At 34.0% G+C, this 12,562-nt stretch overlaps 1 protein-coding gene across 3 annotated transcripts in view; it reads right to left on the bottom strand.

Moving 5' to 3' along the window:
• Nucleotides 1–12,562, bottom strand: part of LOC124636827 (xin actin-binding repeat-containing protein 2) — an 85,416-nt gene that overhangs the window by 18,828 nt on the left and 54,026 nt on the right. The window lies entirely within an intron of this gene.

Genomic DNA, 12,562 nt, shown 5'->3' with positions numbered 1-12,562 from the left:
GTCCCCCAGTGTAAGAACACATCCAAAACAACTCCTGATAAGTTATTTGTGTACGTTCCTCACAAAAAAAAAAAATACGAAACAAGTGGCTTAAACTTGCAAGGCGAGATTCAAAAGCAATATTGCCCTGGGCAATACAACTTTATTTTTGTGAAGTTCACTTTGATGTAAGTTATTACATAGTTCTCTGGATTCTAACGTAGAAGTTTTTTAAATTAAACTAATACACTTACATGGAAGTTTTTTTAATTAAACTTGTATACTTACATGGAAGTTTTAACATTTCTAAATTCAGCTGAACAAAAATCTTTATTTGATGCCAAAAACTCTCCCAGCATTATGATATCAATTCTAGGCAAATTAGCGCTGTTTGCCTTAATAAATCCGGGCTCCATAACTCGTGTTATAAACAATTAATTAATTAAAAGCAAAGATCGCAGTGGAAGTTCACAATAACGAAATGTGACGTTCGCGCGAGTTGTTTTGAGAAATGACGTCACGAGCTCTGATTGGTGTTCAAGATATCATGGCGGATTGCCTTATTTCGTAATTTTATTTTATAAAAATACATATTAATCACATTATTAATAAAGAAAACAATGCGCGTTTTATATTCCAAGTTTCAAGTTTAATTTAATAAATATATTATTTTAATGATTTTTGATTACTGTCATCATGCCTATTGATTAATTACAGTATTTATTAAAGTAAATATAGTTCGGCCATTCAGAGAATGCGTTCCTGACACGTCGCGATTGAACTGACGACGTAACTTTGCAATGGCGTTGCAGTTACGATAAAAATATTTTTGCTGGTTGTTTACCGTTTTAACAATTGAGGAGCATTAAAACAACATTATTATATCAATAATCAATGAATGTAGTTACGTCGTCAGTTCAATCGCGACGTGTCAGGAACGCATTCTCTGAATGGCCGAACTATAATGATCACAAACTATCAAAGCGTAAATAATGAAATTAATCCTGCCACAATATTAAAGCTATTTTGCTTGGAACCTTTTCGTTATACATATCTTGTTATATAGATAATTATTTTATTATAAAATATTCACTTCCTTAGTCACTATGCATTAAGTGGAAATTATAGTAGTTATAAAAATATGCTCTCGAATTGAGAACCTACTTTGGAAGTCGTTTAAAAAAAGGATTTTTTGTACGCATTTTGTGCTCTGGAATTTGGACGCGATTATAATCGAATTCACATTTATTTCATTTAAAAAACCTAGATCGACGAACAGAATATGAGTGAAACTACATGCACTAACATACGGTAAACCGATACCTATTATAGTTAACTGAAGAAAGTAGTTTACCATCTCACGTTACTGCATTTCACTCGACATCAGTTTTTGTACGCAATTTTCTATACTAAACAGTATACGTACGAACAGTTTTCACTCTGAGAAAACTAGAGACAATTTTCTTATTTACACAAGAGTAGTAATTAAATGTTTATAGTTTTTGTTGCATTTATCAAAGATTATAGGAAGTACAGATACCGGCACGGATATTGGGCTCTCGGCGGAAGAGTGGGGATCGATTTGCGCACCCGTACGCATAAGGCAATAAGGCAGTAAATCGCTTCTGCGCAGGTGAAGGTCATGGCTCGATATCCGTGCCGATAACTGTATGATTGTGGGTTCGATTCGAGGTCAGGCACGTACCAATGCGACTATTCTAAAAAATATTGTACCTATGTAAATAGAGTACCTAATTATGTAAATAAATAGCACCATACCTAGAAAAAAATAAACTATTCTAAGTTTGTATGTACTTTCTAAGTACATCTTTTACACCAATGACTGATGAAAGGTGAAGGAAAACATCTAGAGGAAACCTGGACTATAATGTCTGAAATCACCAACCCGCATTGAGCAAGCGTGGTGATTAACACTCAATCCTTCTCCGTATGAGAGGAGGCCCATGCCCAGCAGTGGGTCGATAAAAATTCTGTTAATGATGGCAGAAAGCATTCTTAGCGCTCAATGTGAATGGAATATGGGGGAGCTCTTGCCTAGTTCAGAAGTCAAATGTCAAATGTTTCGACCTTCAACTGTGTCAGCGATGACTTTTCCTTATAGGTAATATAGTTTTCTGCATAGAAATAGACGAATATTGCTGTTAATCTTCTTTATTTGTAACTACTGTAATAAGCATATTAATAATTTCCACTAGGATATTATTAGTTAAGTAACTATACTTCATATCGAGCAGCGCATTTGATAGTTAGGACACGAATGCACCAAAAGGCATTACTCAGTCTCAACAAAATCATATCCCATATATTTTCCCAATAACGGGAAAGCTAGCTAGTCAGCTAGTTAACAACGGTAAAGTCCCATAAAACATCGTTAATTCGACATAAAATCGTTGGCATTAAGTAGTCATTAACATATTTTGTGTCTGTCAATCCGAACAAGGATATGCGCGGGCGCTTAACCTTTCACAAACAAGGTTGTAAGTACTCTTAGTATCTTTTGTCGTAAGTTTGACTGGTATGTTTTTAATACTTTTTAAATGGTGTAGGATTTATGGAATGTTTAGTTGTCTATGTTATCGGAGCTATTAAAGAATTCCTTCGTATCCTTTCGGACCCTATACAATCAAACATTTTATAAATTCTCGTGAACCCAAAACAAATTATAATATTTATGACAATGTACCTATATACATTACATGCCTTTTTTTGTTTTAATAAATTAAAATATGTAGCGGTCTCTTTTGTGGAGCATTAACCTTTACATCTATGCTTGCATAAAGTTACGTTGCATATTTTATTAGACCATACAAGCATTCTAATCATAATAAACCAACGGCCTTAATATTTATACAACGTGAAATAGCATTTTAATACTTCACAACTTTATAACGACCAGGAAAAGCGCATTACAATATAAATAAAAACTGCATAAAAATATTCAAAATACAAGATGAAATCACCATGTAGCAAGCATATTTATTATATTATTGCAAAATATCGCGTGTTGCGAAGAGACTAATATTTTTTGAGCTAACTTAATGCAATCGGTATGGTATTCACGCCCCCAGCTTCCAAATATAGGGTTTTGAATCCTACTGCGTCATTATTGAGTACCTTTTTTGTGGTAAAGGTGAAGTTTGGTCATGAGCGGAGCGATTTTCTTACAATTATTTTAGCAGGACTTGAATACAAAAAACAGAGAAGTAAAATAAGAATTTTCACCTTCATTAAGATATAATGAAAACATTTTTATAAAAAATCTATAAAATTACGTATTTCCAATTCATGTATGCTTTTTAGTTTTAGGTTTTGTTCTAAAATCTAAAGAAGAAGAAGTTTTCATTTTATTATATGGACATTATATGGACTAAATAAAAAGCATCTCTGATTTCTATTTCATAAACACAATATGTAAAAACCATTTACGTAGCAAAGATTGATATCAGCATTATAACAGTTATCGGCTCAGGAAATATAAATTAACAGCCTTTTTGGGGCAAACGGAAGCAATTAGGTAAGTTTAAACTTAATTGTTTGTACGTAAGAAATATAACTCTTTGTAAATCAGCTTTTTAATCAAACGCCGTTACCAGATCAATGCAAACAATTAGGTATAAAAGCAATGTTTTAAAACTATTTGTTAGATACTGAAACTCACTCATAGGAATATAGAATTTCTCACTTTTTTTATTAATTTTAATTTCTTTTTTTTTTTTTTTTTTTTTTTTTTATGTCGGGATTTCAATGCTGATATAACAAAAAGAACTCATTTTTTTATTTGTCTGTACCCTAAAGGCTACGAAACTACAAAACTGATTTAAAAAAATCTTTCACTGTTGCAAAACTACACTCTTCCCGAGTACCATAGGCTATATTTAATCCTAATACGGGCAGTAGTTCCTGTGGGACGCGGGTGAAACCGAGTAAAACATTTCGTCTTCTACAAAGCAAGAATTTTATATGCCCTCTCTATTCGCATTACTAACAAATCGCTCCGCGCATCTCAGTTCCAACCTTACCACGATATCGTTCACATCACGATACTTCTCTCCAAATATCATTTCGAGAATACATTAAGTGTCGAATTTATGAACGTATAAAACACAGAACTTACGACGAAGCGAGTTCGACTGGTTTCTGCAAATATACGGTGAACTTCTGTGTATTATAGCGATTTTATGGAAGACAAATCATATGTTATGTTTTGGGAATTGAATGCTCAATAAGCCGTGGTTTTTACAGGTTGTTTTTCTTTTTTACAGCAAGCCACGTAAACAAAATAAATTGTTTACCCCTTCTGTCAATTCTTGTAATTAAGTGTTTAGGAACAACACCTATATATTGGTAATTAATTCACGCTAATTTATGACCATACAAAAACGTTTCTTTCACTAAGGGTAAACCACCATAAGCAACACAAACATGTCTTTAAAATGCTTTTAAAATGCATTTTACGCCTATAAAACGGTGCAAAGATGGATAACACTATGAAACAGGCAAGAAAAAGACATACCAATCCCATGAGAAGCTTCCAATATAGCTGCACATTCCTTACTGTAGTTTTGACGGTCTTTTAGCCACTAATAAAGAAATACAGCCATATCAATGTGCTCCATGGAGAACAAAATGACTATCAGAGATGCCATAACGGAAAACAAAATGCGGGTGTTCGCGTGATAACTAAGGTGACTAGTTTCACTCTTACACGCCTTCTTTGCAATTCACCTATTTTTTAGGATACCAAAAAAAAATTAATACCTACCTACCCTAGTTCGCTCATAACTGATCGTTTCGGTCATGCCTACCGTACTTAATTGACCTAGAAGAAGGCTCCAAACCTACCTGCCTTATAGCATCTCTGTTCATCTTTCTGTACTCCGTGATGAACCCACATTTAGTCAAACCTTGCTAATTTACAACCAGTCTCTCTACGAACCTCCATGAATGACTTGTATGAATGATTCAATTATCACTCGAGAGGCTGGCAGCCTTGTGGACTCCCACGGAGGCACTCACGCGCATCTTACGGTACAGTCGAAGGCTTTAATATGTATGAGTTTGCAATAGTTCTGATGTTGGCGTTGGCAGTCCCGTTTTTGTGTTTCCGCCGGATAGGGAAGGTAAGTGGTGCCTTATACGGAGGAGTAAGGGCTAGGACTTGAAGGTAGCTGTTGGGTATTTGATATACTTGAATTTAGAAATGGAGTTTGAAGAATTTTAATATTATTAAGTTGAACTCGAAAATATATTCAAAATAGAGTATGATAGAGTTGGAAGATGCATTATGATTTGAAAAAATGTGGCAAGTTTGCTCTTCCCATATTCCCATAAGATGTGGTTTCCCTAAGTTTCAATATGAAGATGCATGCTAGATAAGTATGTATAAATGCGAAGGTTATAAATAGTTCTTTTGAACGTCAGTGAGTTTACATTAAAAGATTACTTTCCTAAAAATGGACTTCTCCGAAATTGACGCAATTAATCTAGACAGACTATAATTTAAGAGGTGACAGGTTCTAAGAAATATTTTAGACTACCTGTGATAAATGTTAGCTTATTGGCTAGAATTTAAAACAAGTTTGGGACAAGGATCTTATTTTATCTCTAAGAATAATTCTGCTTTGCACTTTGCTAATTACAAGTGAGGTTTACCATTCCATAGACCAGAGTGCACTTACTAAGAACTATCTACTACTATTGGACTATAAATTAAATTCCGTTAATTGTAACAGAATATTAAAAATGTATTCTTATAACGAACCAAAGAGAGCAATAAATTGACAACAGAATTTAAATTCAAATTCATCGCTTCGAGAAATTAACTGTCCCAATCCGTGGGACAGAAATACCTATAAATCTCAAATATCTAATATTCTAAAACCGGACTTTAATTTGTTTATTACGTCTATGTCATTGTAGATTATTAATTTTAGTTCAACAAACAAAAATGCACTCTATTTTATAAGAAATGTGGTGGAAATTCGGTTGTTGACGCAGATGGCGATGACTTAACTTTTTCGGAGTTATAAAAAGTCGTCGTAAAATGGTTTTTATTTATGTTTGTTATGTGTCATTGACAATATTAATAATGTAACGTGGCTAGTGTGTTAATTTCAATCAGAGTTGACCAAATAATTAAGTTCTTTGTGATCAAAGATGGAAAATCATAGCTTATACTCTTTCTAGTACGTCATGAAATGTTTCGTCATCATCATCATTATCATCTCAGCCATAGGACGTCCACTGCTGTACATAGGCCTCCCCCTTAGATCTCCACAGAAACCTGTTGGAGGCGACATGCATCCAGCGTCTTCCGGCGACCTTCAAAAGGTCGTGTGTCCACCTTGTTTAAATGTTTGATTTGGGGAAAACCACATAGGGACATCACCCAATTCTTTGAAGATATATGTATATTTGATCATCGTTAAAAGGAGAGATGATAGAATAACGGAGCATAAATATAACGTCACGTGAGCTTTGAGTTAGATTAATCAAGTATGAAAAAAACTACTAGTTTTAGGTTCAGAGTAGAATCACTCACAGAATCGACCTGGAAATGTCGAAATACAGAAACTATGAAAATACAGAAGTTTGTTCTAAGCATGGCAAGGGAATGCACCAACTATAGAAAATGTAAGGGAACCCCAATTCACCTACATCAAAAAAAATACTGTCTCCATATTTTAAGGGTAAACCAAATAAAATCAATTAAAGAAAAAGTGAACCCAACTGGCCTTACCGGTCAAGGGAGATGAAAACACGGATTGCAACTAAAGTACCCACTTAAACTTGAACCTCTATAAAAGGGAAAACAACGATCTCCATTTTGGAATATTTTGAACCTTTCCTTTGTATGTAACCGACAATAAAGGTTTAAAACTGGTCGACAAACCGACAAGTGGCTTACAAAATACCTTACTTAAGATTACCGGTCAAATATGAAGATCTGTCAAAGGAATTACAACTTTAATACCAAGTAGTAAAGTGTATTTTAAGAAGGTGGTCATGTAAGGCCTCATCCATTCTTTTTTGGCTACAACAACTTTCACTTTTTGCGAGTATCGCCGTCCTTATATTTGTTTATGTGCTTATGTAATGATTAAGACGAATGTGTCTTAGCAAATCTTTTGATTAATCTAAAGCTGCTAATCTCAGGAATGGCTTGACCGAGTTTTATCGGATTGGGTTTATAGTTATCGGCACGAATCTTGAGCTCTGACCTTCACCCGCGCAGAAGTAATTTATTGGGTCCCTTTTGTGGTATGAAGTGAGACGCGGGGGCGGGCTAAAGCGGTGATTGGCCCGCAGTGCATCGCGTCGCAGGATTGGTTCTTTGCTAATAAATCACTTCTGCGCAGATGGTCAGGTCAGAGCTCAAGATTCGTGCCGATAACTATAAAATTTATGCTTATAGCATTTTGTTATCGCACAATTGGTCTTTGTCGTCTGGTCATTGGATCCGATAGTAGGATTAAGTTTCATGGCATGGAAAGGCGTGTATCCGGTATGTCAATGGCGACATTTCTTTGGTTGTTTGTGTAGAGTGCTTTCAAATCTCCCTGAACTGTCGAAGAGTTCACACAATACGGAATAAAGTGTAAACCTTTTAAGCATTTTTAAAAGCATGCCATTACAATAAAATTCAATGACATAATTGGGTAAATCTATGTATTTGAAAGCTAGAAACTATCAGATTTAGAAGCTTCAAGCAGTAAGGGAGTGAGTAAGGCAACTCCCTCTCCTAAGCTGGGGGAGACCTTTGCAATGGACTTTTTAGGCTGTGACGACGACCATATTACATACTTACATATTGAAAAAGAACTAAAAGAATGAACTAAAAAAAAAAAACTAAATCATATATCTAAGATATCATATTGCACTGGACAGCTGGTCAAGTCAAGTAGTACGAAGATAAATGTCTGGTGTACAACGTGAACACGTTTGGCAGCGTGTCAAGGTGACTAACTATTAAGAGTGTATGCTGTAGGTATAGTTGGGAGAAAAAGTGTGGCGATAGTGGGTAACTTTTTACCCATGTTTGAAGCTCAGCTATAAAAAAGCAGCCTAGAATACCAACTAATTTCGAGTTATATATATATATATATATATATATATATAAGTTTATATATATATATAAATATATATTATTATTTATATAATATTCCCCAGTTGTATATATATATATATAAGTTTATTTTATTTTATTTTCAATTAATGTAAATATGTATATTGTGAATAAATGAAGGTCTTATGATCTTACTAATTTCGATATTCGAACATCTAATGTTTCTTTCAATTGTACATTTATGCTGAAATAGAAGTCTGAATTTTGCGCAACGCATGGTGTTAGATATTTCCATCACGAATTAATAATATGTATTAACGTCAATTGATTTATAAACACAATAAAATAACTAAAAACTCCTAATGAATGATCTTATAACATTATTCATGCTTATTTCATTTAACTTAAAAAATATTATTTAAAATTATCTTAATCCTTGTTCACGACTGTACTCGTTGCAATAAATTAAGGGATATATGTAGATACAGTGGACCAATCAAATGCCTCCAGGCCACAGATACAACATATCTATACTTAATACCTATGCATTCGCATAGGTAACTTTCTTATTTGCATTTTAATTAAGACATTTATTAAATTATGCACGCATATGCAGAATACACGTTATTGGAGATATTACTATCAATCGTAATTAATTGTATTTAGTAAATTACAACAGCTGTGTTTGGTTTACATAATATAGGTACTTGTTCAAAAATATGTTATGTTACATCCTTTTTATCGTCCCACTGCTGGGCACAGGCCTCCTCTCACACGGAGAGGGATTGAGCATTAATCACCACGCTTGCTCAATGCGGGTTGGTGATTTCAGACTATATAGTCCAGATTTCCTCAAGATGTTTTCCTTCACCTTTTTTATCAGCCATTGGTGTCTAAGATATACTTAGAAAGTACATACAAACTTAGAAAAGTTTCATTGGTACTTGCCTGACCTGGAATCGAACCCACACCCTCATACTCGAGAGGCTGGTTCTTTACCCACTAGGCCATATAAAATAATACAAAAACGTTCAAAAATAATATACTCAAAAAATATCCACTAGGATTATGTATAAAAACTTAAGTGACCCAGAAACACCTATATTTATAGTCAGCAAGAACATCTTTAGTCTACAGGTAGCATCAAAAAAATAATATCCAATATTGATATACCTAAGCAGTCTAAAGAACTATTTTACAAACATTACCAAACACAAAACTTTGTACAAAGTGGGTGTGCCTTAAACCGAGTATTTCCGAAAACTGCCGAACAGCTTCGCTAAGCTGTCATGTCCTTGCGCTCGCGCAATGTTCCATATTTAAAACCATTTACCTTATGAATGTCTAGCCAATTATGTTTTGATTTTATATTTTTAATTGTTATTTAAGGTCAAACCCAACAAGTTATTATTATAACTTATGGTATTTAAATCCAGTTGTAGGTATTCAGTGGCCCAGGAATACGTAGTTTTCCGAGGTACCTACTTGTCGCACCCGGACGAAAAGCCTCTTTCTCTGGTTCTACACTGTCTCATCCAATAATTTGATCCCAAACCATCTATTGGTTATTAAATTGGCGCCAGACAGACAGAAAAAGTCACTTTCGCATATGTGCTAGCAGGGATTTAAACAAATAAAAACAATTTAGGTTCCACAACTTACAACAACAATCACGAAAATACAAAAAAAAAAACAATTTACCTCTAACAATCCGTGAAAATAATCGTGTACGGAAACAGAACACCCTTTATCGTAGCATCTTCATAATTAATTGGATCCTACATTTAATAGCTGCATTCACAAGGTCTTATATTTCGACATCACTCGTTATTACGATGATATAGATTTGTACATGCAAACTTTCAAGATGGTTGATAGCAAACCAGCCTGTCTGTTGAAGTTATTGCATAACCAAAATATTGAAGAAAGAATGCCTAAAGGCTCCAAAACTACTGACTCTAAAAAATATTTATCTGTTGGAAAGATACACTCTTCCCGATCAACAGAGGATATATTTTATCCCGGTACGGCCAGTAGTTCCTACGGGACGCGGGTAAAACCGCGGATAAACGACTAGTTACGGCTAACGTCTAGTTAATAATTCGATTTAGTTGTTCGTATTGGTAGACTTGATAAGTGAGAGTTCTGGTCGAATTTAGTACCTACTTGCAAATTTTTTTATTGCTTTAATAATCTCTTGGAAGACTTCTAACATGGCTTGGGCCTAATCTTCTTAACTAATTCATTAATCTTCAAGTTTTTTATAACAATAAATGAAGTAAAGGGAAGTTTAAGAAAATATGTGTTACAAGTCATGATCATAAATTAACTTGCTCTTATTCTAATTATATCAATTATGCAGTATATTTTCTTCTTCCATCCTTCTCTATCTAACGTCATGTGACAAGTGAGATTCCTTCCAGCCGTATCGTCTTCCACACGAACCAATCATACGCATTACAAGTTTGAAAACAAAATACATTTGTAAGACAAATATTAAAAAAAGAAAGACCACACGTTCCTTTTATGACCAGTTCAAAGTGACCATAAACTCGACACTAAAGTTAAAGATGTTATCAAAATATTTTAATTGCATAATAAACAAACGTGTTTATTACCCAAAACATTTGGACCTTCCACTCACAAAAAGTCTCCGTTCTGTCCTTTTTTACTGTTATCGTAACATACTAGGTACCTGATTTTGGTGGTTTTGATCTCATCTTAACAGACCACACTACTAGCAGATATTGCTAGCCTATCACGTAAAAAGCTATCCTATATTATTCCTCAATTTTTAATCTTGGGTAACACCAAACGAACAAAGAATCTATTATACCTAGATCTTTACTTTTTTTAAAATTAAATATGGCAGAGTATGTGCAGGGTCGTTACGGGTAGTCAGAAACCTGACAATCGGTCTTTCCTAGGGGCATCGGGTTGACCGGTTGAGGAGCTCAGAAAACTTCTCTTCCTTGAAAACTCTGGTACTTAGCTGGACCCGGTTAAACTGAAAGCCTATTCCAACACAGTTGAGAAAAGACTAGACAAATGATGAATATGCAATATCTCTTAATACTTTATTCTGCTCTTTACTAAATTACGTCCCAAATTAGCAGTTTTATACACATTTTGGACGATAATGGTATACTGCAAATCCTTCAATAAGCCCTTCGTGCAACCTAACATACTGTACAGTCTACAGACTCGGATTTCAAGTCCCAAGGTCAACAGGAGTTGTCGTGTCCCATCACGTTTATCCACTTCATTAGCCAGACCCAATTTGGTAACAGCGACAAAAAGAAGTATCGCTAAGTGTGAGTACGTGTACTGCTTGTGATTGCGTTATACAATCTTTTACTTTTACTGTCGATGCAGGTAGATAAAAAGGGGATTTTATATTAATACATTTAGAAGAAGTTTTTGGTCTTTTGAAACGGGTGAAGCCATTAGAAACAGCTTATCGAAAATATTTAATATGAATCAAAATTAAAATCACATAAATCGTAATTAAATATTTTTCCTACGTTTTTAGAAGTCCGATAAGTGTAGATCTATGGATCCTAGTGATCCTACATATTTCAAATAATACAGAATCTTATCTCTATCTATAGGTAAATAGGTTATAGAAACCCACCGATAGACTGTATTAAAGTATTATTATTCCTTTCTCAAAGACACTAAAAAACTTGATCTTATTAAGAATTCCAATTTTTTTCCTACCACAACATTTTAATACGCAAATATTAAGTAGTGTACCCGAACCAGTTATAAATCATTTATTTTTGGTACGCTTGATGTATTTGCGTTTATATTGAAATTGATTCTCGTTATAATAATGACTCTGTTATTATAATGATGAATATCAATTTCATACGAATATAATTTGTATGCCAAACGGGTGATCTCCGCTTTCCTTCTGCTTAGCACTTATAAAGGACTGATCACACTGTATGGGGTTCGAAAGTAAAATTCTGTCATAATTTATAATCAGTTTTACAAATCTTTTAATTAAAAACAAACTGCCGAATTCTTCAGGGTGAATATTTCTATTTTAGTTTTTAATGCAAATAGTTTAAATGTCATTTACAACTCACAATTTGCCAGGCATGTTATGATTCTCTATTGTTTTATAATCATTATTGGTTTTCAAGCAGTTAAAGCACAACGTCCAATAAGTATGAACTCGCCATAACTCAAGCCGTTTCGGCACAGGCGCTTAACATAATTTTAGTCACAAAAACATTATTTATTGCATCGTTTTCGGCTCAGGAATCAATCAGTTTTAACGCCATCAATCACTCATGTTCATACTTTTGCTTTTTAGCAAAAATCTCGGCCCGACAGGTATATTTGTGGTAGGGGGAAAATATTTGAAAAATCGCTTACTACAGAATTTTTGACTTGTGGTAATTCATTGTATGATTATTGAGAATAACTTCTCAAACAGATTTAATGATTTATGTATGCGATTCAAATTAATTTAGCAAGCTAAAGGTG

The sequence above is a fragment of the Helicoverpa zea genome, chromosome 2 (assembly GCF_022581195.2).
Source record: "Helicoverpa zea isolate HzStark_Cry1AcR chromosome 2, ilHelZeax1.1, whole genome shotgun sequence".
Taxonomy (NCBI): Eukaryota; Metazoa; Arthropoda; class Insecta; order Lepidoptera; family Noctuidae; genus Helicoverpa; species Helicoverpa zea.
Note: the sequence above shows the minus strand (reverse complement) of the source record. Positions and strands in the feature narration are given on the sequence as shown.